General features: G+C 33.1%; 1 long non-coding RNA gene across 1 annotated transcript; it reads left to right on the plus strand.

Annotated features, from left to right (window-relative positions):
• Positions 1-1423: 1423 nt before the first annotated feature.
• On the plus strand, positions 1424-8475 carry LOC128184605 (uncharacterized). Its single transcript, XR_008243752.1, has 2 exons — positions 1424-1908; positions 7074-8475. It is a non-coding gene; the product is annotated as an uncharacterized LOC128184605 (long non-coding RNA).
• Positions 8476-26794: the final 18319 nt, after the last annotated feature.

The following is a 26794-nucleotide window of genomic DNA, read 5'->3' on the forward strand; positions in this document are numbered from 1 at the left end:
TGAACGCGAAACATAAAACGTTGGGATGCACGTTTCCGCACCTTCCGCACACTGGACGCTGACTTGAGGGGAAGCTGAACTTCTTCTGTCTCCACTGCGGTCGGAAAGAATATTCCATGTTGAATCTAGTTTAAATCGTCTTCTTCATCTGTAGACTCTGAATCTGGGGAAACTCGCTAAACTGTTGTAGAGGTCCAGGATCTGACTACTACAAAATATATGTAGCAGTCCCGGGTGTCGTTACCCTTAGGTTTATCCACCAAGTATTACGGGGCGCCCGCTCCCGTACAGGACTAATACTGGGCCAACCGTGAGCTTATTCTCTTATTGTTGGACCCAGCCTCATGAAACCTCCAACAAGCCAACACGCGATTTAGTTTTCAGACTTTTATATAGACTTCACATGAAATATACTTTTACGTGAGTTTGGTATGCATCAGCACCGAAGGTCTGATTCCAACTGACTATCATTTACAATTCAGAATAATATATAATGAACAATGGAACAACACAAAGAAGGATTAACATAAGAAGTACAGATGTAAGTAAATCAATTATCAAACAGCTATTGAGTAACTCGGGACATTTTAGCAGCATGTACATAAAAGGATTAATAAGATGAAAGAAGCTTAAGTGTCAATAAACATAAACAGAAGTCAATTAAAAGATTAGCTGTCCATCACTGATTGTGCCTCAGGTGGGATTAATGCTGCGCGGAATTTATAACGTTTATAAAACAGTTGTCGAAATAGATGAAAAGTTTTTGTAACAATTAACACAAAGTCCGAAAAACATAATTTACACAATAATTAAAAATAGTCCGAAAGATTGAATTTCACACCGTGACACATTCAACTCTTTCTATTTAACAAGTTTTCATTTGAACTGTAACGAAATCGAACTTTATCCGCTTCAAAATCAGCACTCGGTGTCGTAATCGGGGCGGCCAACAGTAGACAGGGGCGGCTTCCCTGAGTCTGTATGTAAGGTCATGGTAATAGTTCACCCTCCCCAGAGAGAGAAAGAGAGAGAGAGAGAGAGAGAGAGAGAGAGAGAATTATTCACTGCTCTTGGATGTCGTAAAATTCCCACATAGACACATGTCAAAGTCAGCAAGATCGGCGAGAGAGATAAAGAAAGGAAAAAAAAAGTGCATAGATAATTTGCAGAGAGAGAGAGAGAGAGAGAGAGAGAGAGAGAAAGAGAGAGAGAGAGAAAGAGAGAGAGAGAGAGTATTGATCTAATCAAATTTCTGTTTATTCTAGGAGAAGAGTGTTTAGAAAATTTATGACAATTAATTGTTTGTAACGATTTAATCCTAGATTAAGATTTATTTAACAAGTTTCCCTTTAAGGTTACATGTAGTTTATCATTATGAATAGAATGATGCATTATGGACTAGTGTGGTTCATAAAAGTGGGTCGGAAAAACTTGTAAAACAGGAACCATTGATCGCATAATTGAAAAATATTTCGCTTATTTTTAGTACTATTCAACAAATAAATACAGTTAAATGTAGCTAGGTATAGTAAATATTTTATTTATTTTGAATTTGAAATGCACGGCACAGTCAACAAATAACGGTTGCATAAAGACTTCCTGCTGTGCCTTCCTCTGAAACATTATACCATCAACCAATGAAAGGCTGGGTGAATGGGGCATGCACAGAACAGTTTACAGTACGAATGACCAACATTCTAAAATAGGACGTACGGATAAACAACAACGGAATTTTGAAATACCACGAAATATAATGATTCATCTGTTTGAATAATGACCGAAATATTGGATATCGTGTGTGAAAGGGAAGAACAGAATTATACATGTATATATATATGGATGCCGATGGTGGGATAAATGAAGAAAGAAAAAAAGAAATAGACAACACATGAAGTCGGCCTAGTTATGGTAAGTAATACACTGCATCAACATGAATACTTGAATACTTGGAATTTTTGTGAATATGTTACTTAACCGTGTCCACAATTAACTGCAGAAAAAAAATGCGGAGTTATGACGATTGCTAAAGTTATGGAAGTATTAACATTACAAATGCAACAGCTATATCTGTATCATTAACCTGGCCTTTATACAAGTACCTTGTAGCTAAGGCAAGTAGCATCGGGGGTGAGGGTGGAGTAGGGATGAGGGTGGCAGCATCTCCCCTGCTTTTTTGCTTTTTTGCGCAGTAAACATTTTTTTAAATCTACATATAAAGAGGGAAATTAAAATGGAGTTGTCTCCCCCTTTTTGGGAGAATGTAAAAAATATTAATTGAAAGGAAGTTGATGTTATATGAAGTTATAGATATGCTATGTTCTGACCCCCACCCCCCTTCCCCACGGATTAGGATTTTTATGATTTTGAAAGTAACTTTTTTTTTTGCTTGGGATGAGTTTGCCCCCACACACTTTCAATAACGATGATACGTGCCTGTAACTGCTGTCATAATGGTTTTTTAAAAATATTAAGTGTTTTTGATTTTATTTGTTTTGTTTATTTGATGCACTCAGTAGGCCAAAATGGTCATGCAGTGTTAATATACACGTAAAATGGTTGAAACCTTCTTTCTCTCTACTGAAACTGAATGAATTTTAAGAAAGACTGTAAAGTCCAAAATTATGAATTCAACAACCACAGGGTAGGGTTTCTTATCGCAGGGTGTGGCTAGAATTCGCGTTATCGGGTTTAAGAAATTTTTCTGCAATTTTCGCTACCTTTATATAACCTGTATGAATCATCAAAGTAAGCATACCCTCGTTTCTGTTTGTATAAACACCACTCTTTTAACAAATTGATGAAATGATTGTCAAAAGTAATTAAAAATTATTTAAATTACAATTCATATACATCAGTAAGATGTATATGTATATGATTATTTCGTGCAGTCCGTGAGTTTTCCTATGTCACTGTAGGTTTTGACCAATTGATAAGAGGGTTGGGTAGATTTCAGTTATATGAGTGTCTACATAGCTATATATTTCATGAAGGATGACTGCACTTGGCGCCGGGTTTTGGGCCCCTTTTGGTCGCTTCTGTTGCGTTTATTTCTTAACCTAGTTCCACTTTTGTTAAAATTTTTAAAGAGTCTAGTCAATTTCCAACATGACCGTGATACATTAAGCTATTTCTGTGTTTTTCTCCTTATAACGTTCGAAAAAAGGAGATTTTTTGCCTATCTGCCCTTGATCAAACATACGATTGATATTAATATCCATGAGAGGTGGAGCTGACATTATCAGAATGCTACTAATATTATACTAGCATGAATAACAATGCCATGTATAAAATTAATGTGGTCACTCTTTCACCATAACCCTATCTATTCTATATAGTACAAGTATACTATTTAATATGGTTTCAACAATTAAACCACGCCTATGTAGGTACAGAAGACTTTAAATGGACTTAGACACAATTTCAGATGAAAATTTTATTTTTGATTTGTATACATGATTTACCCAGATTTGAATGTTAGAAGTCATGTTACAAGCGAGAGACAGAGGAAAGAAATCGTTGTTATGTAAACAAAGCTCGAGTCTTATATTTGCTTACAAATAATGTAAAGTAAAGAAATTACAATTTCTTTGACAAAATAACTTGTGGAAACAAGATAAACTCATTCAATTGGCTCATAAATTATTTTACCAACAACAAAAGTAACATTAGATTGAAACATATCATTATAACACATATTTAAACAATAACAAGGCCCAAGCTTTGTTTACAAAACATTTTTACCTTTGTAACTCGCTTGTAACTCGATATTGTACTTTCAAATTTTGACAAAGTATTAAAAACACCCATACTGATTGTTTTAGACATTAAAAATGACAAATTAAATTTTGAGAAATTTGAGCTTAAATCGTGTCCAAGTCCCTTTAAATCAATGCTTGACAACTTAACGTTCTTGAAAATATTGTCCTAGTAAGCACACAAAATGCTATCTTACACGTCATGTGATAGAATTTTGTTTTCACAAAGTTACCTGAGGTGAGAAATCACGTGATGATTTATATAATATACAACATGCATCAACCTGGTTACAACGGGTAAAACGGAAGTAAGAAGAAGCAGTTTTTTCTCATTTAAACCATGAGCGCATGTTTGTTTATTAATCTCCCTTTGACATAAATTTGATGATGCAAATATACAACTACTGTTAAACGTAAAACAATAGACAAACATGCGCTGATTTTGTTTGAAGTCAGTGTACAAGTGGGTGTCCTTATTATCGTAAGGATATTCAAGAAATCGTGATGACCCCCGCTATAAAACAAATTCGTACTTTTATTTAACGCAATTACGTAAAGTTGCAGTTTAGATGTTGACCATTTCTGCAATTTAAAGACAATTCTTGTTTTAAAAGTTTATTTTCTCGCAAATATCGCATGTCCTTAAGTGCAGTCATCCTTTCTGATAAAATTTGAGGTAATCATACTTGGTGGGTGTAAATATAGAAAATTAACAATTTCCTACCCCAAAACACTGCATAATATGTTATAAAAAGATTTTTGGACTTAAATGCCATATATTTTCACCAATATACACATATGGTTGTTTGTATTTCTATTAAAGTGTAAGAATGAATACTGAAAGTTTAAGCTATGTTGTCTAATATTCAATAAACTGAATATAAGATGCAGAAGAAGTACATGTACGCAGAAAAAGAATATCACTGTGGTATAATCTGTATAATTTGATTACAATGTAACATTAGGTAGAGAACTGTGCCATGATAAGTTGCAATATCTTTTTGTTTAAATAAGTGACATCGCCAAGTAGAATAGCCAGATAGCGTTAGATGACAAGTTGCCTTGTCGGTTGCAAGGTCGGTTGACGTTAAAATAACCACGAGGCAAACGGAATATTTGTATGTATTGAACAGGTCGAGACCACTATATTTTGTGACGTCGGCATAAATTTGCATACTAAATTAGCCATCTGTTTACTTTTATCGACAAACCAATCAGGTGAATGAGTTGCAAGGCATTGTGGGCTACTATAAGTTTCAGTGTATACAAAGCGTATTGAAAATATATACCATTTTAAATTGTCATTTGGAAACTCATTTTGAATGATTTTTCAGAATTTATGAAATTTATATGGACACTTATGTCTGAACTTCAATTTCTATGCTCACATTTAAAAAATATTGCATATGAGGACTTATATCAACCTATTTAAATACCCTATTGTCATTGTTCAAAAGAGAGGTACAGGCGGTTCAAGCATATCTTTTACAAAATACACCATAGCATAGCATAGCATTGAAATCTCATAGCATATCATTGAATTCTCATAGCATAGCATTGGAATCTCATATCATAGCATACAATCTCATAGAATCGCATTCGTCATATCATACCATAGCATTCCATAGCATAGCATACAACATTATTAAAACTCGGTTTTAAATGTATTTATTTGAGAAAAAATATAAATGTTTACAAGATAGATTTGTGGTAAACTTTGGCTTCTTATTATTTTACTTCGAAATGTGTAGAACTCTTCTGTGTATGGAGGCGTTTTTGTTCAAATCTCATAGCATACCATAGCATAGCATAGCATACCATATCATTGAGCCCTTCATTTCAATTTCTCATAGCATAGCATACAAATCTCATAGCATTTAATAAAAATCGCATACCATAGCATGGCATTAAATTGTAAAAGTAAATTGTAAAAGATATGCATGAAATGGCTGTACGTCCTATTGAATTAGAAGCAGAGAGTAGCGTTTTTTCACGAGATACCCCATATTTGGGACAACATTAGTAGAATGCGCGTTGATATTTTCCTCAGGGACATTCATCAGAATGCTTATGGACAAAATACTATATGCTGTATAGCTTGCACTTCTGCATTTGTATATTTGTGCATTTCTACTACCGTGGCTATTCACGTATGTTAAAAATGTACAGTTACCTGTATTTATTTCTAGTGCACAATGATAAAATCACCAATACACAATTGTGCAGTTTTTTCTTATCAAAATCTATTTGTACTTGTATGCGTATGTTTGTCAGTCGTTTGATACTGATCATTTTTTGAAGCAACAATTGATCAACTACAACAACATTATTTTGCAATGTGAGCATGGAATAAAGTTTATGGTACATAATCTTTCCTTTTTTACCTTCTAAAGTAAAAATCAAGATGTACAAACATTCCGGCAAGCAGTTAAATATTGTGAATAAAACAGACAAAAACCATGTGAGTTTGTTGAATCGTAAACACGTTGTAGACCGTCATGAATTGCAACTCATTCACTGGATTGGAGAATCTGTTTGACGAAAATACTGTCACGTGTTAAACAATGCTATCCATATAATGTAGTGTACCCGACCTGTTGAATGAAAGCTTTTTCGTTTGTCCAAACGGCACTCGGTAGCTGCCATTATTACGTAATTCTTTCTCGCATTTCGTATAAAATTCGGGTGAAGCGGGTACAGACTGAGACGCCTGGTCATAGTCTAATACAATACAATGTGCTAAGGAAGAGCCGAATTCTGTTCTTAGATATGTTGATACGAGAAGTAATGCAAATTAAGTGAAGTATGAAGCATTGTATACCATTTTTATTTTCATTTAATCCGGTACAATTGCTCTCCGGCCCCTGGATAATTGGAGGGGTTGTTTAGTTAAAATATGTATTCAATAGCCAACTTCATGAAACAATACCTATGTAAAACTATCTTTCCAGCAAACAAATTAGGAAATATTATTTACAAACATGAGAGACTAGCACTTTTTAAAACATTTATTGATTACATATTGATTATTATTTATTGTCATTATTTATATACGAAACTGAAACTGAGTACCTAGTTTTCTTTATGCAATTTTGTTCGTGATATCAACATTTTTTTGTTGATTATTTTAAACTTTAACGCTTGACCTCTACATTGACTTTATGTGATTATATTTTCTTTCATTTTTTCTGTACTTGAGCTGACAAAATCAAGTAAAATCATCTTTGTGAAAGTTTATCATATCAAAAAGAAAGTTGAAAATTTCTTTCCATTTTCATAATTATCCAGTAAAGTAATTAGTTTTGTACTTTTATACAGATCGCTGTGTTGGTTTACACATAAAATCCCTGTGGCACCACCTCCATCTAGAAGCCTGAGGAGGAAAGACACACTATGCGTATGTCGATAATTCGAGAACTCTTTAAAACATGACCAGAGAGTAGTATTGGTGATTTTCTAAGGGATAATAATCAACGAATTATTGAAATGATGAATAGTGACGGTGACTAGTTTATTTACAACACCTACCATCGGTGGAAATCCTTCTAAGTTGCACCTAGGAGTTAGTGATGATAATTTTTGCTTTTATCTTTTATAATATAATTATTTCTGTCATTGATAATCCCTTAAAAAGGAAAACGTATTTTGACTCACAGAAAGAGCAGACTCCGACAAATCTATATTTTTATTTGACTGATAAACAAAATGTTTTTGAGGGATTTTTTTTTTGTGTGTGCATGCACCAGCTATGTTATCTATTTTGGATAATAAGTCACCGTAGATCCACCAAGTATGTAAATCTAAAGTGAAAGTGCTTGTTTTGGTGAGTCCAACAAGGTAAATTCATTTCACTAGTCTGCATCAGCGAAAACTAAAAATATGTTAATGTGTTCTTTCTGGTGGATTCACCAACTTTCTTGTCCTGTATAGAAGCAAACATTTTCATCTTTTTTGGTTGCCAAACCTGCTCTATTTAACACAGCGATTTATTAATAGCTTTTAATCTTTTAAAAATTCTTGGCGAGTCCACCAATTTGGAACTCTAGTTTCATTTCACATTTCGCACAATTTTATATTGGTGGATCCACCAAGTATTAAAATAGCGACAGCATTTACAATTTTGACAAGTTCCTAGAATTTGTTCAGTGTAGTATTTATATATTGACATATTATTGACATACCGTTATTAAAAAAATTTACCTCTTTGACTATTGGTGGAATCACCAAACAATGTTTGCAAAATGCTTTGTTGGTGGGTTCACCAATTCTTTGAATGAAATACAAAACTGTATACAGACAAATTCACAATTGATTTTTGGTGGAACCACCAGGGGCCTGTGTGAATGAGATATTTTATGCTTTTCAAAATAATAGAATCGCCAATATCTTATTATTAGTGGACCCACCAAGTTGATTTGAAAGTGAGATAGTCGATGAATGAAATTGGTGGAATCACCAGGGTCCTGTGAATTTGATATATTTGATGCTGTTTTAAATAACAGAATCGCCATTATCTTCTTATTGGTGGACCCACCAAGTTTTTTCGTAAGTGAAACAATCGATGAATGAAATTGGTGGAATCACCAAAATTATGACTGTCATTGTGGAATATGAAGGTTTAAAGATACTGTAAAATGTGCTTTTGTGTAAAAAAGATGGTGGGTTCACCAATTTATGTTGTGTTCAACGACCAAAATGAATAAAATTCATGTTCATTTCTGATTTTGCATTGTGTTCATTTTTCATTTTGCACTGAAAAAAAGAGGACACGAATAGAAAATCCTCTTTCTTAATAGAAACAGTTATATATATATGTAATATGCATTTATTTTACATACATTGTAAATCTGATAGAGCTTTTTTATCTTTAGAATTAATAAAATTTAGAATCAAAGATAAGGTAGGAGCAAAATGCTCTCCTTTTAACATAAACTGAAACACTTGGTTCCTAGCTCTGGTAAGTATTTTTTATTGGAGTTATACCATTTACTATCTATGTTGTCTGTTGTTTAACAGTCTATAAAATACCATATCTACAGTGCTGCTATCCTGAAAGTTGACAAGGATAGGATAGGATAGGATGCACGATACATGATAGAAATATATAAGTTAAGTTCTATCCTATCCTATCCTATCCTGCATCCTGTAGCCAATCAGATTCGAGTATAAATTTCAAAGTTATTTTGCGAAACGAAAATTGGCTAAACAATGTATTTTCAACGTCAATTTAAAACGTTTAACAAGTTAAACCATTTAAGAATAATTATTATATCATGAACGCGGTGCATAACATTAATGCGCGCTAAAATGTCGGCGCTACATCTTTGTCAATTCGTACGCAAGTACGGAGTTACTGCGAAAATTCGTTGCAACATTTGTTAACACCCATGTACATGTATGAACTACCACTGCATTTAAAAACAAAATAATTACCCGTACAGGCATATATTCAAGCCGCAGCATCTATAGAAACCGCCAAACAGTAATAAATAATAATCATTCAATAAAATCAACTCCCATCTGTACTTCTGTATTTTGATTTTATTTGAAGGAATATATTATTATACAGTTTTTTTTTAAGTGTTGGTTACTATTTCTAATTAAATAAAAACTAGTTTATAACAAACCTGTTTCTGTTAATAGAATCCCATGAAGAAAATACAAGTTACAAAGAATGTAAAGAAGAAATGGTGAAACTGTGCAAGGCTGAAGAAGAGATAACTGATACAAGTATGTGCTTTTCATTTCCACAAATACATGTAACTATCCAAACAATTGCCATTAATCAAAAATTGTCAATGTTTTCTCTGTTATCTAAATCTTTTTATTATCATGCTAGATATTGTATTAGGTTTTTATTAAGAATTCAAATTACTTAATGTGTTTTAAGTAACATTAGCTTAAGCCTTTGAGCTGATAAATGTTGTTATCTTACTGGAATGCGTTTAACAAATTTTTAACTTTGAGATACACATATAGGATAGAACTACATTATTTGTTTAAATTCCATTCATACTAACATCGCAATATACATTTTTATCAAATATTAATTTTTTAGCTTGTGCATGACATCTACTTGATATCAAGGTGCATATATTACTCAAACTCAAGACATAATGCAAATAAAACGGTTACTGTGTATTTTGTATGACAATACACAAAAGCTAATTTGTTTAAGAAATATCAAAGTCAATGTCAGCTTGTACAACATACTCATTGGAATGCCATTTTTGATTTAAAACTCTGAAATAAATCATGTTCTTTCAATAATCTTTTTTATTTTTAGTAAAAAAGCATATTGCACCTTCAGGACAAAGTTTTGTACAAGGTAATATACTTTTATTTTCTTTTTCTTTTAATTAAATGCTAACAGATATTTATAAATGAACATGTATAGTTTTTAGGATTTGCAATGAATGTCATGAACCTTTTTGGTTTAAGTTAGTTATGAAGTACATGCACAATACACTTTGTATTTGTGCTTTTCCCGTAGCTCCACATATTATGCACAGGCTAGTTTTGCCAGGTATATGCATTTACATGTCATGGCTAGCCAAGGTATGAAGTGCAATGGCTCCTCAATTTTCATATAAAAAGGGAACAGGGAAGAAACTACTATACCAATTTCAAAATGTTTACAAGCAGTATCTTTAAAAATAATTGTTTGACAATCGTTAAACTATCTAACCAGGTTGTACTTTACATGATAATGATGACAGCTTTCATTCACTTTCTTAACAATTTATTTTTACTTGTGTCTAATCCTTTTTGTTCTTTGACATGCAAATACTAACATGTATGAGAATCAAGAAAGTGAAATGTGTTAAATCTTAAAAAGTCTTTGTTTTTGCTGCTACAGCAGAGGAAGATTAACAGAACGCATGGTTTTAATTGAATCAGATGAAGTTCTCCAGCCAAATTGTGAAATCAGATCAGGGGTTCAGGCCCTAATAAGCGGGGGAAATCGCCATAAAGTAATCAAAGTACTGAAGTACTGACGGGAGTTGATTTTATCGATTATTTCTCATTTTAAAATTCTGCACATTTTTATAATATGAATTCTCGGACTTTTCCGACAAGAATTTAAAAAAAAAACACCGTATGAATCGTGTTGTGTAATGATTAAAGATAGAATTGATTCAAACTATGTAATATGTTTTACGGTGCTACCGTTCTGGCGAGCGCAGTAAGAATTACACACACCTTGCATCATTGTCAACTTATAGTTTTATTTAGGTATCAACGAACGTTAAAGAATTTTTGAGAGAGTATTGATCTACAATAAGTATGCCAAAGGTACTAATGTTAATGGTTATGATACATACAGCGCAACCCCCGAGAGAGAGAGAGAGAGAGAGAGAGAGAGAGAGAGAGAGAGAGAGAGAGAGAGAGAGAGAGAGAGAGAGCGGTTCCTGTTTGTTGGTGTGTAATTTCCCACTTTTAAATTTGATGGTCTGACTATATGCAATATCTACATTATTTTTTAAACTGTTTATTTTATATTTTCATTTTATTCCCTTTTATTTAGTTCAAAATGTCCTATTGTTTATTTCCTCCCTACTCATATACTTACCTGCCTACTGTACATGCATGCACAATTAGCTTAAAAATGGATTGATATGACAGTAAAGTATGGCTCTTGCTAGTATATATACATAAAATCTCTATGTTAAAGAAATATAAAAACAAATCATATTTCAATGCAGAGGCGGATCCAGCAATTTAAAAAAGATGGGGTTTCATTTGATGAAAATCAATATGTGCAAAATTCATCATTTGTCAATAAACAAGGACTTTTTGAACGTTTTCAGTGCGTATACAACTGTTTTTGATAATAAAAATAATAAATCAGACTAATTGCGACAAACTATTATAGAAATGTATATTTTGGGTATTTTTTATGTCGTTGATGTTTTTGAATTCTGAACTATTTATCAATTTTGATTTCAATCGATTGCCTTCTTAAATAAAGGTCTAAATAATAGGATATGACAAAAAATGGGGATAATTTATCTGCTGAAAAGATGGTACGTGTGTAATACAATGGTAAAAGCAATTGTCGTCCCAGGGAACTTGATGTGACCTCTATAATGAGTGCGCTAACATCATCCGGCACTAGTACAGATCCGATTATATTTAGAAAAGTTTTTAAAAGTTGTGCATTTTCATAATGGTTAAGCCATAACACGGTAATTTTATAACAGAATTTCCGATTTATGGAAACAAAACAATACGAAATTCTTTAAATAAGCAATTTTAAAAGCATTTATTTGAGATAATTACAGTATTTCTATTATAAATGGCAAAAATTGCCTTTAAATAGGCATTAAACGTTTTCCAAAAAATTCATATGTTCCAGAGAAAGAGGGGTTCCAACCCCCGAAACCCCCTCTCTGGATCCGCCAATGCAATGAGGCAGGTATCGCAGTCTATACTGACATAACCAGTACACTCATTACAGATGTTTGATCCACCTCTAAATTTATCGCGGGAAATATAGCGCGAGTGCACTGTGACGTCATCCATGACTTTGTTCGTGTTTGTTTACGTTTCTCGTCTCAATACGGAGATATGGAAGCATGTAACAAATCTTTTGAGTCTCGCCAAAGCATATGCGGTACTCAAAACGTGTCTTCAAACTTTAAGTCACCGGAAACTACGAGTGAAAAGTCGGCCATTTTTGGCATAGCACCACGGGTGAAAACATTAGAGAGCATTATGGGACGTAGACAAACAATTTTGTTTGATGAACTGTAGGTTTAGCTCGTTCTTTTCCCGCGCACACTGGTTCTTAGAGCTCGCTTCGCTCGCCGGCGTCCTGCGCTCGCTATAAGTAATCGACATATTCAAAATATTGAATGGATCCAAGCAATAATGAACTGTAGTCTCGTTCAACCAGGTGCTCGACTGTCTCCGTTAATCTCCAACAAGCAAGAGAATGTGTACACCAGGTCACGTGATAGCTTGATGACGGGACCTCTAAATATAAAATGACTCTCTGTTTGTCGGAGATTTACGGAGACAGCCGGTGGTTGTACGAGACTTTATTGAACTCTGGCGTATAACTACATACGACTGCAAAAAATATCTAAATTGTTCGTACTATTTAACATCTGACTATTTTCAAGGTATTCATAAATAAGTTTTTTAAAAGCCAATGCTTCAAGATACATTACATCGAATTTATCGATTATTTTCAAGAACTAAATCTTGTCATCGGTGATGATTTGTGCTTAGGTCGAAACACTGTTTCATTTTCGGTTTGCCAGAGTAACTGCATAGGAGAGTTGATTAAAATCAACTCCCAGAAATGTATTTAATCCTAGAAAATTAAATATTTTCTACATCTTTATCTGGAAAAATTACAAAGAATGCATTGCTGTGATGTACATGAAGCTCTTAGCCAAAATTTTGAGACTCATGACAATTGGTTCTGGAACTCAGGTTCTTGATAAGGCTTAAATGGCTTCTCAGTGAGAATATATAAAATCACACGATAATTCCATCTGTACATTCATTGTCGTAGGAGATAAACTAAATGCACTGTTGTAATGTCCCTAATATCTTCTGAAATTGTATGTGACAAACTTGGCCATATAGTTAACAATTACTTGGGTAACCTATTGCTAATGGTCGAGCATCGTCCGTTAACAATTTTATTTTTTATGACATTTTCTGTGCAGTGTTTGTTTGTTGCTCTAAACTGTACTGGCACTGTACCAGTTATCGGCTAAAATTTAACGTTTTCTTTTCGTAATTCCTTATTAAGGTCTTCCGTTTCCAACGGAAGACCTTATAGTGATTGTAATGTTTCTTTTTATTAAGGTCTTCCGTTTCCAACGGAAGACCTTATTGTTTTTCTTCGGTTTTTTTTTCTCATTCTTCTCCTTTTTTTTTCTTACCGATTTTGTGTCAGCGATTACTCGAAAACTGTTTGATCGATTTTAATAAAATTTTCAGATCTTATTGACATTAGTTTAAACTTGATCGGAAAATTTTTTTGTTGATGACGTCATTTCCGTTTTTGAAATATCGACGTTTTCTTGATTTTCAGAGTGTCGGCTTGTCCAAGAGAGTTATCAAAAACTATAAAAGATATTAAGTTCAAAATTTCAGGAATGATAGACAAAAGATTGTAGATATGTAATAAGGCATTAATAAATTTCAGGCACAAAAGGCGCTAAAGCTCGGTAGGGCTCGAAAAATGAGATGAAAAAAGCGTTGTGATTTTGCTTGGTTTTCTTAGATTATCTTTTTTCTCACAAATATTTTGTTAAGACATGTAGAAGAACAAAAATTTATATTTACAAGATCTTTTGTTTGATTCCTAGAAAAAGGGGCTGGCCCCTCAAATTAAGGACCTAGAACCCTTCAAAGTTTTCACTTTATAACTCAAAAGCGGTTAAGATTTCGATATGGCCGTCGCGGCAAAAGTTGTTCATTATGATCTTATTAATGTCGTTACAATAATATTTTGTTCGGGTATTGCGTAATATGAGTTTAAAAAGCCAGACTTGTTACCATGTATTTGTGTTTTATTTGGCAAATAAACGGGATATTTGTGCGTATAACTGACATAAAGGGTACCGGTTTACACACGGAAAGTGTTTAAACATTTTAGTTATTTTCTAGTGAAACACATTATGGATAAAAGAACTGTTTCTATGCAATGCATTTGAGTCGCATTTAAAATCTAGCTGTATACCGAACTGTGTATGTTAACAATTACGTATCCGATCCCTTGCCGCAGCCGAGGAAATAGGTCACGAATGGACTAGCGAGCGGTCTGCCGTTATCTAATACACAAGATTTGCGTCTTGCTGTAATGCACACATGGGTTTTTTTATGTAGCTGCAAACACAAAACTTCCGATTTTAATGATTTTAATAGTAAATAAAAAAGATTATACCTTTACCTAATACCATAGACAGTGTACTAGCTTGCATTCGGAAAGTGTTTAAACAGTTTAATTCTTTTCTAGGGAAATATATTATGTGTATAAGAATTGCTTCTATGCAATGTATTTGAGTCGCATTTAAAATCTTGCTAGCTGTATTCCGAGCTTCATGTTTGTAAACAATTATACGTATCCGATCCTTGCCCGTGGCCGAGAAAATAGGTCGCGGCTGGACTAGCGAGCGGTCTGCCGTTATCCAATACACAAGATATACGCATTGTTGTAATGCACACACGGGTTTATTAATGTAGCTGCAAACACAATGAATTCAGATTTTAACGATATTAAAGAGTAAATAAAAAAAGACTATATTATTACCTACGAAGTATTGCTGTTTTGCTCTCGTAATTAAAAAAAAATAGATAGTATGGCTGTCATTGAAAAAAAAGGCGTTCTTTGTGTTCTTGTCTATGTCATGAAACAGTTTTATTGTTGGAAAATAAAATTCAGTTATCAAACTGCAAACGTTAACAGTTCAAACCCACCACGTTGAGTGTACATTTTCATAACACGGGCCGAGGAGATGCCGCGCTAGTGGACAGCCGATTCACTGTAGGACACATGCTTCTCGTGTTTATACGTTATCACACATTCCAATACCCATTGATTCGTTGTTATTTTCATTTCCAATTATATTGGTTTACGATGCATCAAACCATTGATTTAAATCATAGTTCGTATAATAAAGGGAAAAAAAAGCTGCCATCAATGAATATAATACAATTGTACGTTTTACAGTCGTACGATTTGAAATGTAAATAAATTCACTTGTGTCCGTTTGTGACATTTTGCTGCTGAGAATTAAATGCATTACACTACCAATTTCAACAAAATCTGGCGATATTCACATATCTATGATAATGTGATACTACATTTGGCTAACAAAATATTAGAATTTTTATGAGTTATGAGAGAGAGAGAGAGAGAGAGAGAGAGAGAGTGTGTGTGTTAAGCAGGATGTAGTAAGTAAAAGTTGAAATATATTTAAAAAGCGTTCGAGATAAGGCAGCTTAAGAAGTCCAATGTTACATGCTTGCGGTAGGTACGGGCACGATAAAACAAACCATTTTAAAACAATTTGAGGTTTTATTTACATTCAGGCCGTAAAATAATAAGGGTCACAATATTGGTATAACCTCTTCTCAGTGGTAGTCAGTAACCTCTTCTCAGTTGTAGTCAAATTCATTAAAAAGCAAACTCATTGCTGATTTTATTCATTTATAAATTAATTTTTTTTGATTCTGAAAGAATATGTGAGTTTTAAAAATGTAATGTACATGTACATTCATTGTAAAAGTTTTGACTGTATTCGGACAGTTGAAGATCGAGTAGCGAACACTAGACTTAGTAGATTAATTGTCTAATACAAATCGAATTGGCTTTAAAATTTGCATATTCAAGCACACTTATATAGTTTATTCATAAATTATATATAATTATATTACTAAAAACGTCTGTATGCTGTATTATGTATTTGCTGTCTGATTAGGACTGTTCTTCCCCCAAAAGAAGCGCTCGGCGATCGCGTAAAAAACGTTCTGTAAAGTACAACACCTGATTGGAGTACATGCGTATATACAATTTTTTTAAAATGTGTACGTTTAACTAAGCGAAATTGTAGATGTCATGGAGTCAATAGGCAAATCAAATTCGCCAATCAGGCAATATCAGTTATCTAATGCCTATGACTGATAATTTTACAAGGTAAATTAATACATGTAAATATGAGTTTTAAAGCACTCCCTGCTCCCGTGTTGAAAGCTCCCGTTACCTGCATTCTTTTATTAACGATTTTGTGCACACATTTATTCGGAAATGGCTAAAATTTGTTACACGGGCCCGATAAGAAGATGAAAGGATGACCCCTAAAATTTCTTTCCCAAATATTTCAAGAACGGTCTCAAATTTCAAACACTGGTTGAATAACTTATAACTTAATTTGTACAAATTTTATGTGCATGAATGACAATGTTCCTGTAACTTAACAAAAAATGACACTTTCTGAAATGTAAAAGTTTCTGAATTCATCATTAAAATTAATAATGTTAGACGGCCCATGCAGCAAGTTTTTCTAGTCGAGTCTTTCGTTCATCAGCGCATCGATTGTGAACATTTCAGCGGGGTTTGGGGTTGCAACAAGAGGGTGAAACGACCACGAATTTTGACAGATTTGGCTTCAAAGAGATTAAAAGAGATGGATACAAAGCACAGGTGCGATTATATCTTTAAGAGATAAAAATGATTAATCTGTTTGCCATAAGTACCAATTTTTATCATAAGAATATTTTAACATTTGGATCCGCCGAATATTTCCATTTCCCTTCATTGTTTGGTGCCTGATTTGAAATAACGTTTCGAGGTATAATAAGTTGAGAAATTTCTTCAAGCTGCATGTTCCGATTTGTCGGCCATTACAGTATCAAATAATTTTCCTTGCAAACCTAATGAATAATCTTACAAATTTATAGACGTATTTAAACGGAAATGCTCTCCATTCAACGTTAGAAATATTCAAAGGAAATAAAAATAAATTTGGGGCATACAAACCCCCCCCCCCCCAAAATACATCATTGGAATGTTTAAAAAAGGAAACCGTTGGGTTTCATCCTCCGAATGATTGAGTTTATTCATCCTGCATGTTTTGCAATGATTATAAACAACGTAAACATCAAAACTATTAATGAACAAATGTACACTGCTTTATTTTTGTTTAAATAGTCATGCTGTATATTTTATATGTTATAATAGATTATATAAAAAAAACAGATGTCAAAGTCGTAATACAATCATACTAGCTTCGACGTAAGGGGCCAGTTTAAACACGCGGCGAAATAACGCAAAACCCTTTTATGTCGATTATTTTGCGAATACACAACAAAACTTGTCTAATCCGGCGGAGGGTGGTTCTGAAAAAAAAATGGCCGGATTAGGCAACATCCGGTTTAGAGGATATTGTTGCAAATTAACTTTAGTATTTAATGCAGTAGGTCCTGATCGTGTATTCTTGCAAAATGTTCAATTGTTCTGAATTATATTAGATTTCATCGATCTTATTTACGGTACAAATTTTCATTTTAAATATTTTTTTTCAAACAATAAATTCATAACGGAATACATACGATGGAAATCCTTGAATTAAATCGTCGTTATTGATAATCTTTCAAACATCCGATTTACCTGAAAAGTGCATGCTTAACCGTAAATTGTTAAACAAATCATTAACAAGTCAACAGGTGGCTGAAATACCTGATGGCGAGAACTGTTTTGATGCAGGGAAACAATAGATAAATATTAATATAAATGAGAATTTTATATAAAAAAAAAATTGAGCATTTTGCCAGAATAATATGCATCCCTGTACGTGTAGCCATGCAACGGGGATAACAAACGAAATCGGCAGTCTTACTCCCGCAGTATCCTGAATAGCGGCCTGAAAAAAATTGGGTGAACTATAATCTAATTATCCAATTGCAATTCATAACAAGACTTTACGGTATTAACTGAAAAAAGTTGCTTCTTTGGATCTATATTAACAGTTGTTTAAATCAAAAGCAACGACAGAAAAATTGGTCAATAATTGAGCATTAATATCTCGCAGAAAGCCGATCGATCGATAAGTGGACGGACTACGGGAGATAACTCTCACTAATAATATGCAGTAGGCTTTTTCATTGCGCCGGTTAACAGAATAGATAGGATCCGGATTGCACAAATTTTTTTAAACAAAAATGATGGGAAAATGTCAAGGGGCTGAATAATGTCGCCGGATTGGGCAGCATGCCGTAATAAACAACATCCGGATTCAACGAGTTTCAACATGTACATAATTTTTTCATTGAAATATGGCTTAAAGTAGTCCGAGTATCGCACTACGTCATAATACGGATTTTACAATATTGGTTCGACTTTTACAAAGCGTTTTAGATACCCGGTATTGATTTTGCTCTACATCGCTGTTGTAAACAATGGCAATAATAAGCAATTAGAACGGTAATATATGCATTCTATGAGAGATAGAAATGATTAATGTTGAGAAACTCGATTCTGTTAAAGTAAAATGAAAAACGAAGTTTCTGATTAACCAGGATCTCAGGTATGCTTCTTTGTTTTGACCCCCCCCCCCCCTCCCGAATTTTTCTTTTTCTTTTACTAAAACCGGTTTAAATTTAGAGACAGAAGCTATTTCGAATTTAATCAATTGTCAACTAATTAATGTTATCTGACATTGTTGACAGATCTAGGCAGAAAACTGTAGCAAAATGTGATTTTTACGGATTTTTTCGTCAGGGTCTACTTGGTTTAGTGCTTATAGCGTGAAAAGTAATCCGTCAACATATGATTTATTTTACCAAATCTTTTTTCTAAGATGTCAATCTATAGAATAAACACCATGAATTTAAGTTTGAGTCCATAAAATAGTAAAAAAATTACCAAACGCGATACTAGCATTGCATTTTTTGTATTCCCTTTTGATACATCAGGTCCATAAAGCGTACTTACTTACAAAAACTTGCGCAAAATTATTGATGAGATCTGGCTTTAATAAATATTTATACTCTATTTTGTATGTTCAGTTCTAATTTTCCCAAAATTGGTAATTATTTTTAGGAAAAACGAACGTCTGCCAAATTTCATAATTGTCAATAATTTTCGCAAGAGGGTACACCCGTCTGAGAGGTGATAACAAACAAACTAGCATGTAAACATACATATTTTCTTTTGTATATGTATTGCTAGAATGTATATTTATCATTTAAAGCTAAGCTTTTAATGATTGAGCCCATTTAGTGCCGAGTATAGGACTACCTTAATTGACAGGGAAAACTACATGTACTGCAACGTATATTATTGCACACATACTTAGCATAACCATCGTTTAAAAGCGTACAATTATTTTATTGAAAATCGGACCAAGCAGCTTTAACATTAAGATTTACATGTGTAAGACACTTTATTTGTCATGTGCATGATCATGTGCATTAATTATTTTCAATACCTGCTTATTCTCCACAATGATCTCCAATTCCATTCACAACTGTTGTCATTCAAAATCACATGAATTAAACAAAATTTAAAATTTTGTGTCGATCTCAACTGTTATGTATCCAAGAAATCTATTGATTTTAACATGTGTTACGTAATTAGGTAATAACGTTTTTAGGGGTCAAACTTCATTTACAAATTACCATTTTTCCTTCGTAAACATTTACAGGATCGAAAACAGATTTCCTACGGATATTTATAATGGGGAATGTTTACATCTTTCCTCAATTCGGAAGTCTTTCGGAATATCTAGCACAATTTTTTAAAGTTATCATCCGGGCTTTATAATGGCTGATGCAATGCAAAATCCCCGTAGACGTTCTTTTTTTAGCCGTGTATTAAAACCTGACAAGCTAGAGGGGGCGTTTCAAAAGGGAAATCTTGGGATTTTTTCATACTATCGAATGAACATCGTCTGAATCAAGAGATATTTACAAATATCAAATAATTTAAGAGAATGTGTGGCAAAAATATCTTGGGACAGACTTTAGGTATAATACGTTTATATATCCTTACAATATAATGATTTTCTCATGCGTTACCTAACTAGGGATATTAGGGGCCAGAGGTAAAAAAGTTAAATCTTGTCTATTTCAATTGAAAGAAATGCAAGTATTTAAAAAAGCAACGTAAGAGAACTTATAAAAAGCATTACAGGTAAGCATTAGTACTTCACTCCTATTTCCATATCATGTTTTGTTGTCGAAAATTAAAGTCGATGACGTGATTTACCTTTTAAAAATCGGACGGAAGACCTCCTCGTTGCTCGCAACGAGATCGTGTCTAGTTATTATTATTATTATTATTATTTTTTTCCCCGATTTTCTCAGAGATGACTGGATAGATTTTCTTGAAATTTTCAGGAATTATAGAGAATGATAAAGTGTAGGAATGATTTTTTCATTTTTTAAAAATTCATTTCCGGTCGTCCGTTTCCTGTCCCGCAATGAAAAACCTTGTCACCTCGAGATCTCAAAGATGGTAAAGACTTGAACAACCAATTTTTGTAGGATGATAGACCTGTGTATGTAGATGTGTTTAAACACTTTTGTTTTGTTCGTCGTAACTTCCGGTCGTCACCGGAAGCACTTCAAAAATAGTTATTTTACGCATTAAATTTATTTTCCGTAAATTAAATAAATAATTATAATTCTATGCATAACTTATCTATGCAATGTTAAATCAACAAAAAAATTCTACTTCCGGTGAGATATCTCAATCATCTCAGGAAGCCTTTTTACAACACATTTTGTACCCGCGAGATCTCAGAAACTATAAGTGATCAAGACACAGAACTTTCGTGGATGATAGACATTTGATTGAAGATGTGTTTAACTGGTTTCATTTTGTCTTCCGTCACTTCCGGTCCACACCGGAAGAGTTCAAACAAATCGAGCTGTTTATCAGTTTAACTGTTTTTCTTTGACATTTTTAGCTAGATAAATGAAATATAACGTACAAAAGGCAAGTATACAAGAAATGTTTAATACAATTTGCATTGAGCACTTCCGCATGTTCGTTTCCTGTCCCGAGACAAAAAACCTTATTTCGACGAGATCTCAAAAACGATGACGACTTGAACAACCAAACTTTGTGGGATGATAGACCTATGTATGAACATGTGTTAACACTGTTTTGTTTTGTTCGGCGTAACTTCCGGTCGTCACCGGAAGCACTTCACAAATTTTGTTTTCTTTATATTTTATTCATTTAACATAAAATGAAAATATCAGTATATAATCTTACATATGTCATCTATATAATGTTAAATTAGCAAATAAATGTTACTTCCGGTGAGATATCTCAAATGTCTCTGTATAGCTTTCCATTTTACAAATTTGATGTCCGTGAGATTTTTGTCACTGTAAGTGATTGAGATTATTCACAATATTTATCATATCCACTTTTTTTTCTATGTGAGAGAAGCAATGTCTTACAGTTAAATTGATACATGTATATCAAAACGGAAGACCTTTTTGTTGCTTTTGCAACAAGTGTCTAGTTTCTTGATATTTTTGGATAAAACTTGACATACTTTAAAAAGTGAACTCCTTATTTATCAATCTGTTAGTTTATATCATTATTTAGAACCAAAAACATCTTGTTTTGTGCTTTTAAGCACGCCCCGATTTTGCCGAGTTTTTACGATTTACTGTACCAGTTATCGGCTTCGTGATAATAACATAGTTAAAATCCGTGTTCATGTTGATTTTATACTCTGCTAAATGTAGTTTGAATTATGCCCCTTGTGAGGTCAGACTAAAGTATTCGGGTTCATGATACATTATAAACAAAACTCATAAAATAATTCGTTTATTATCATACGGTAATACACCAAATCGTATACAATTCAATACATAATTGTGCAATCAGGCGTTCAATTGCGCTACGAATCTCTCGGAAATTCGTGAATTCCTTTTGTTTATACATGTTAAATGTATTGATTTTATATGTCAAATCAAAGAAGGGATATAATAACGTATCACAGAGGTAATATTCTATTTTTTTACTTATTACGTCACTTCCCCCATTGCTGAAAGTGCAAAGATGTAAAATCAGCGGTAAACAATGATCGTTTAAGCTCATGTATAAAACATGTTCAAGAAAGTTTTCAAACAAACTTAATTTTCTTTATTCGAAAAAGACGACTGAATTAAAAAATCTTGGATTGTCGCGTGCTTTAACCCGAACTCTCAGTTTAGCCGATAACTGGTCTTAGCCGATAACTGGTACAGTACCAGTATGCATTTTGTATGCAATACATGTATAAATTAAACTATAAATAATATCAAAGATAAACTATTAAAGGGCTACATGTCTCTTTTTACCGAAAATGTATGATTTTTGGCCCTTTGAGCTAGGATACAGATGATGTGAGATTCCTCGGAGTCGTGTGCCCCCCCCCCCCCTTAATGCATTGATGTTTGCAAACATCAAATAATAAAGGCAGGGGTAACAATCAGAAGTCTCTGATTAGAGTGTAGGCTTTAATTGCAATCATGAAACTCCCTGACTGGTCCATTTAAGGGCTATAGTACTCAGGTGACCATCATGGCATGTGGACCTCTAGTTTTAGAAGATTGTTAGTTAAAATATAATTGTTAAATGTAAAAGCATTTGTGATAATTCGATGAGTATTTACGTTGTTTGTTGCATATATTCTCTCCCCTTGGCCCAATCTGGCTCATTATACTTTACCCACAGAACCTTTAGATAAAAGTTACTGTTAAGAACTCTGATAATAACATACATGTAAATCTACTATGTACATATACTACCAACAGAAAGGGACACAATTCGAATTCTCCAAATGACTCTCATCGTTTACTTTATTCACTAGTAATAATATCGTACTGCAAAAGAAACGAATGGCATCTATTTTTGTTTAATTAAAATCAACTTTATTTTAAAAAAAGATCAGTGACACATGTTTATGATTGAACTAAAAGCATTCTTTACTTTGATAGCATAATAACTTAATAGTATGACCCCCTATTAACGTTAATTACAGCACCACGCTTTCTGAACATGTAGTGAATCAGATGTTTGATGAATGACATTAAGATGCTATTTTCCCATGCATACTCTTGATGTGTTTTTGAACTTCATCCCATAAGTGTTCAATAGTGTTTAAATCTGGACTCAAAGCTGGCGAAGTCGTCACTTTAACATTTTTTTGCTCCAGGAAGTCTAAAGTTAATCTTGTTGTGTCTACACGCACATTGTTATGAAGGAAAATGTGGTTTTTGTGTTTTGCAAAATGTTCCTGACTATGAGGTTGAAGAACTTGGTCATTGTATCGGCAGCTGTCACACCATTGCCTTTACCTGAACCAATATTTAGTAATCAAAGAGTCCAGTACATGTACCACCCAGACCATATTGTTTTGTCTCCATTAGGGTCCCTTTTCATCGTGCTTTTATCTGAATAATGTTTTCCTCATCTGTGTCAAACTCTCTTTCTTCCATCGTCGATGGATATGCAATATTTTCTTTCTTCTATTGATGACGCCTTTTCTGCCAGACTAAAGACCATTGTAAGCTTAATCTGCAACGAACTATATCATCGCTGACTTGTCTCTGATGAATCCCTATTGTCTGCCTGGCTGTCTAGTGGCCTCTACCAAGCAAGTACTCATCTCATGGCTTGTTTACGTTGCACTGCCCTGACTGGGTGAGGGTACGGTGTCCGTGTTTGAGTAGGATTGGTAACAAATCCGGATTTTTTTTTTATTTTCCAAAATCCGTTGACTTTGCACAAACAAACCATCCTTTATATATTTTCTCTTTTTTCTGGAAATGTACCACGGTAGATGACCATTGTATTGTTATAGACATTATAACAAAGTGCATTCGACCTAAAACTTAAACTAGCGATTGTACAAAACAATAATATAAAAAGACGTTATGAATGAATTTGTGAAAAATCAACAAATTTAGTACAGTTTTGACAATGGAAATTTCAAATTCCGTTTTGGGTTGCCATGTTTGTTTTGCAGTTTTATAGTATATTTAAGAACTGAAATTATTTGTTAGATAGATAACTGTTTTGTTTTTGTCTTTTGCTAGTAGTTACAATAACCATTGATTTTTTTAGAAGAAAGGAAAAGAGTAACAATTGTCCCGGATGAAAACAACCCAGGTAAGACGTTGATGACCCATGCATTATTGTTAGTAAATTTGCATTTAGTAAACTTTTTCGCGGTGGAAAATTATCGATGAAACAACACTGATATTATAATATTTTCTATGATAATATATATAATATCTTTTTTTTCTCAGTCAATGTTACTTTAATTGCACTTGTGATGCAAATTTTGGTTACTAGTATTTGCATGCTATAGTTACATGTAGTTACATGCGTACTTGTATTTTGTTATATCAAGTGACAAAAAAAATAGTTGGATTTTAAAATCTGATTTAAACTTTTATTGTTTTGTAGACCATTTATTGAAGCCGGAGGAAGAATCAGAGCAGGTTCTTTATCTTTTTATAATATTTCAAGAAATATAATGATTTAAGATCTTCTTAAGGTCGAATGCTTTCCCGTGTGTGATAAGTGTGTGTGTGTTGCTTATTGATACAATGAGTAAATTTTCTGATATTTTAACTTGCATCATGAGTAATCTTAACATTTTTATCTTAAAGTACTGCCAAGCTTTAATCCCGGTTCTGAGTAATGGAATTGAGAAACTTATGCTTATGCATTCGGAAGATAGCGATGAAGACAACCTGCCAAACCTACACCATGACTATGATGAACCCGAAGTACCATTCTCAGAGGATACCATTGAGTTGATAAAAGAAGACATTGCTACTGTGGAGAGTTTTATTTCAAAATTTTACAAAAAATCAAAAAATAAAAGGAGTGGAATACGCAAGGAAAATGATTATTTTACCTCCTCTACATATTAGATTATGGCATACAAAGTTCTTGTGTATTCATTATGTCACTATATTTAGCAATGATCTTGACACTTTCAAGAGATGCTCACTTATAGTTATGTTTTATATAATAATTGATGTTTAGATTTGAAACAGTAATACTATTTAGATATACATGTATATGTATATAATTACTATGCAATATGTGCAATGTCGGTCATTCGTCAAGTTTGTTGATGGCATGTTCTAACCTTAGCTACAAATGTAAGGTTTAATCAATCACCATGATCACTACATAACATTTTGTTATTTAACTCAATATCTTCTTTAAAGATATTACAGTACCCGCAACGTTATTTTTTACAAGATAAACGATAGGATAGGATTCACGCACGATAGGCTAGCATTAATGCCCGATAGAGCAGTATACACGCACGAAAGGATAGGATTAAAGCACGATAGAATAGTATACACGCACGATATGATAGGATTGATACACGATAGGAAAGGATAAACGATGTTCATGATAAACGTATGATCGCTTTAAACGATATTTACGAACAAACTGAAAATTGCAGAATTTGAGAGAGAACACGTACAGATAAATATTTACGTGGAATTTCTTTTAAGTAACAATTGCCGAGTTGTTAATCATGGCTGAATCATTTATAGAATGTATAAAAATGACCATTATTTATTTGACATTATTTCTGAAACTTGACATTAAATATCAATTGCAGAGCTTAGGATTTTGAAAAACTGGTTGAGTTGAATGTATAGAAGACTTTGTTGATAGAATCTAGAATGAATTTTATATTACTTTGTGCCTTGTATTATACATGTATGTTGTATAAAACATGGTATTTTAGAGTTGATTCTGAACTTTTAAAACTGAACTAAACATCCGTTCAGGAAATCTCAACTAAAACTAAGAGCTTCAATGATCAATACATTTTCTGTATTGTTAAAATTGTTTTCATTACCAAACACCCTAGCCGATCGCCGCAAATATTTCAGCCCGAGATTAAATCACTTGGAAAATAGCGGGTTTAGTAATATAAATCCAACTCTTGTATAAACTAAAAGTAAATATAAAATCTATCATAAGAACATTTCTTTCTGTATAAGAAAATGATGCATTAAAAACGAATAATTACAGTCAAGTTAAATAGATATTTACGCAGATACACATTCTGCGTACGATTTGTTAACATTGTTTTCATTACCACACACTATAGCTGATTGCTGAGAACATTTCAGCCTGAAATCAAATATCACACGGAAAATAACGGGTTTAAAATACATTTCGGGTTTTAATTAAATATAAATTATATCATAAATAGTTTTGTTTCTGTAAAATATGATGGAACAGAGTATATTGCACAACAGTTAATGTTTACGCAGGTATACACTCTGCGTACGATTTAATATATTCGATTTACAGGTACAATGTAAATATGTTACCTTGTTCCTAATAACTTCGTTTTTCATTTTCAATGTTAACAGATGTGATTTACATATAATATTAGTTAAATTTGATCTAAAAAACTTAAAAATTAGTATCCTTACGGAATGTTGGATAGGATTTTACAATTCTTGTTCGATAAATATTCGTATACGGCGCACCGAACGAGTTGCAACTTAGTAATATATTT

This window comes from Crassostrea angulata, chromosome 5, assembly GCF_025612915.1.
Source record: "Crassostrea angulata isolate pt1a10 chromosome 5, ASM2561291v2, whole genome shotgun sequence".
Taxonomy (NCBI): domain Eukaryota; kingdom Metazoa; phylum Mollusca; class Bivalvia; order Ostreida; family Ostreidae; genus Magallana; species Magallana angulata.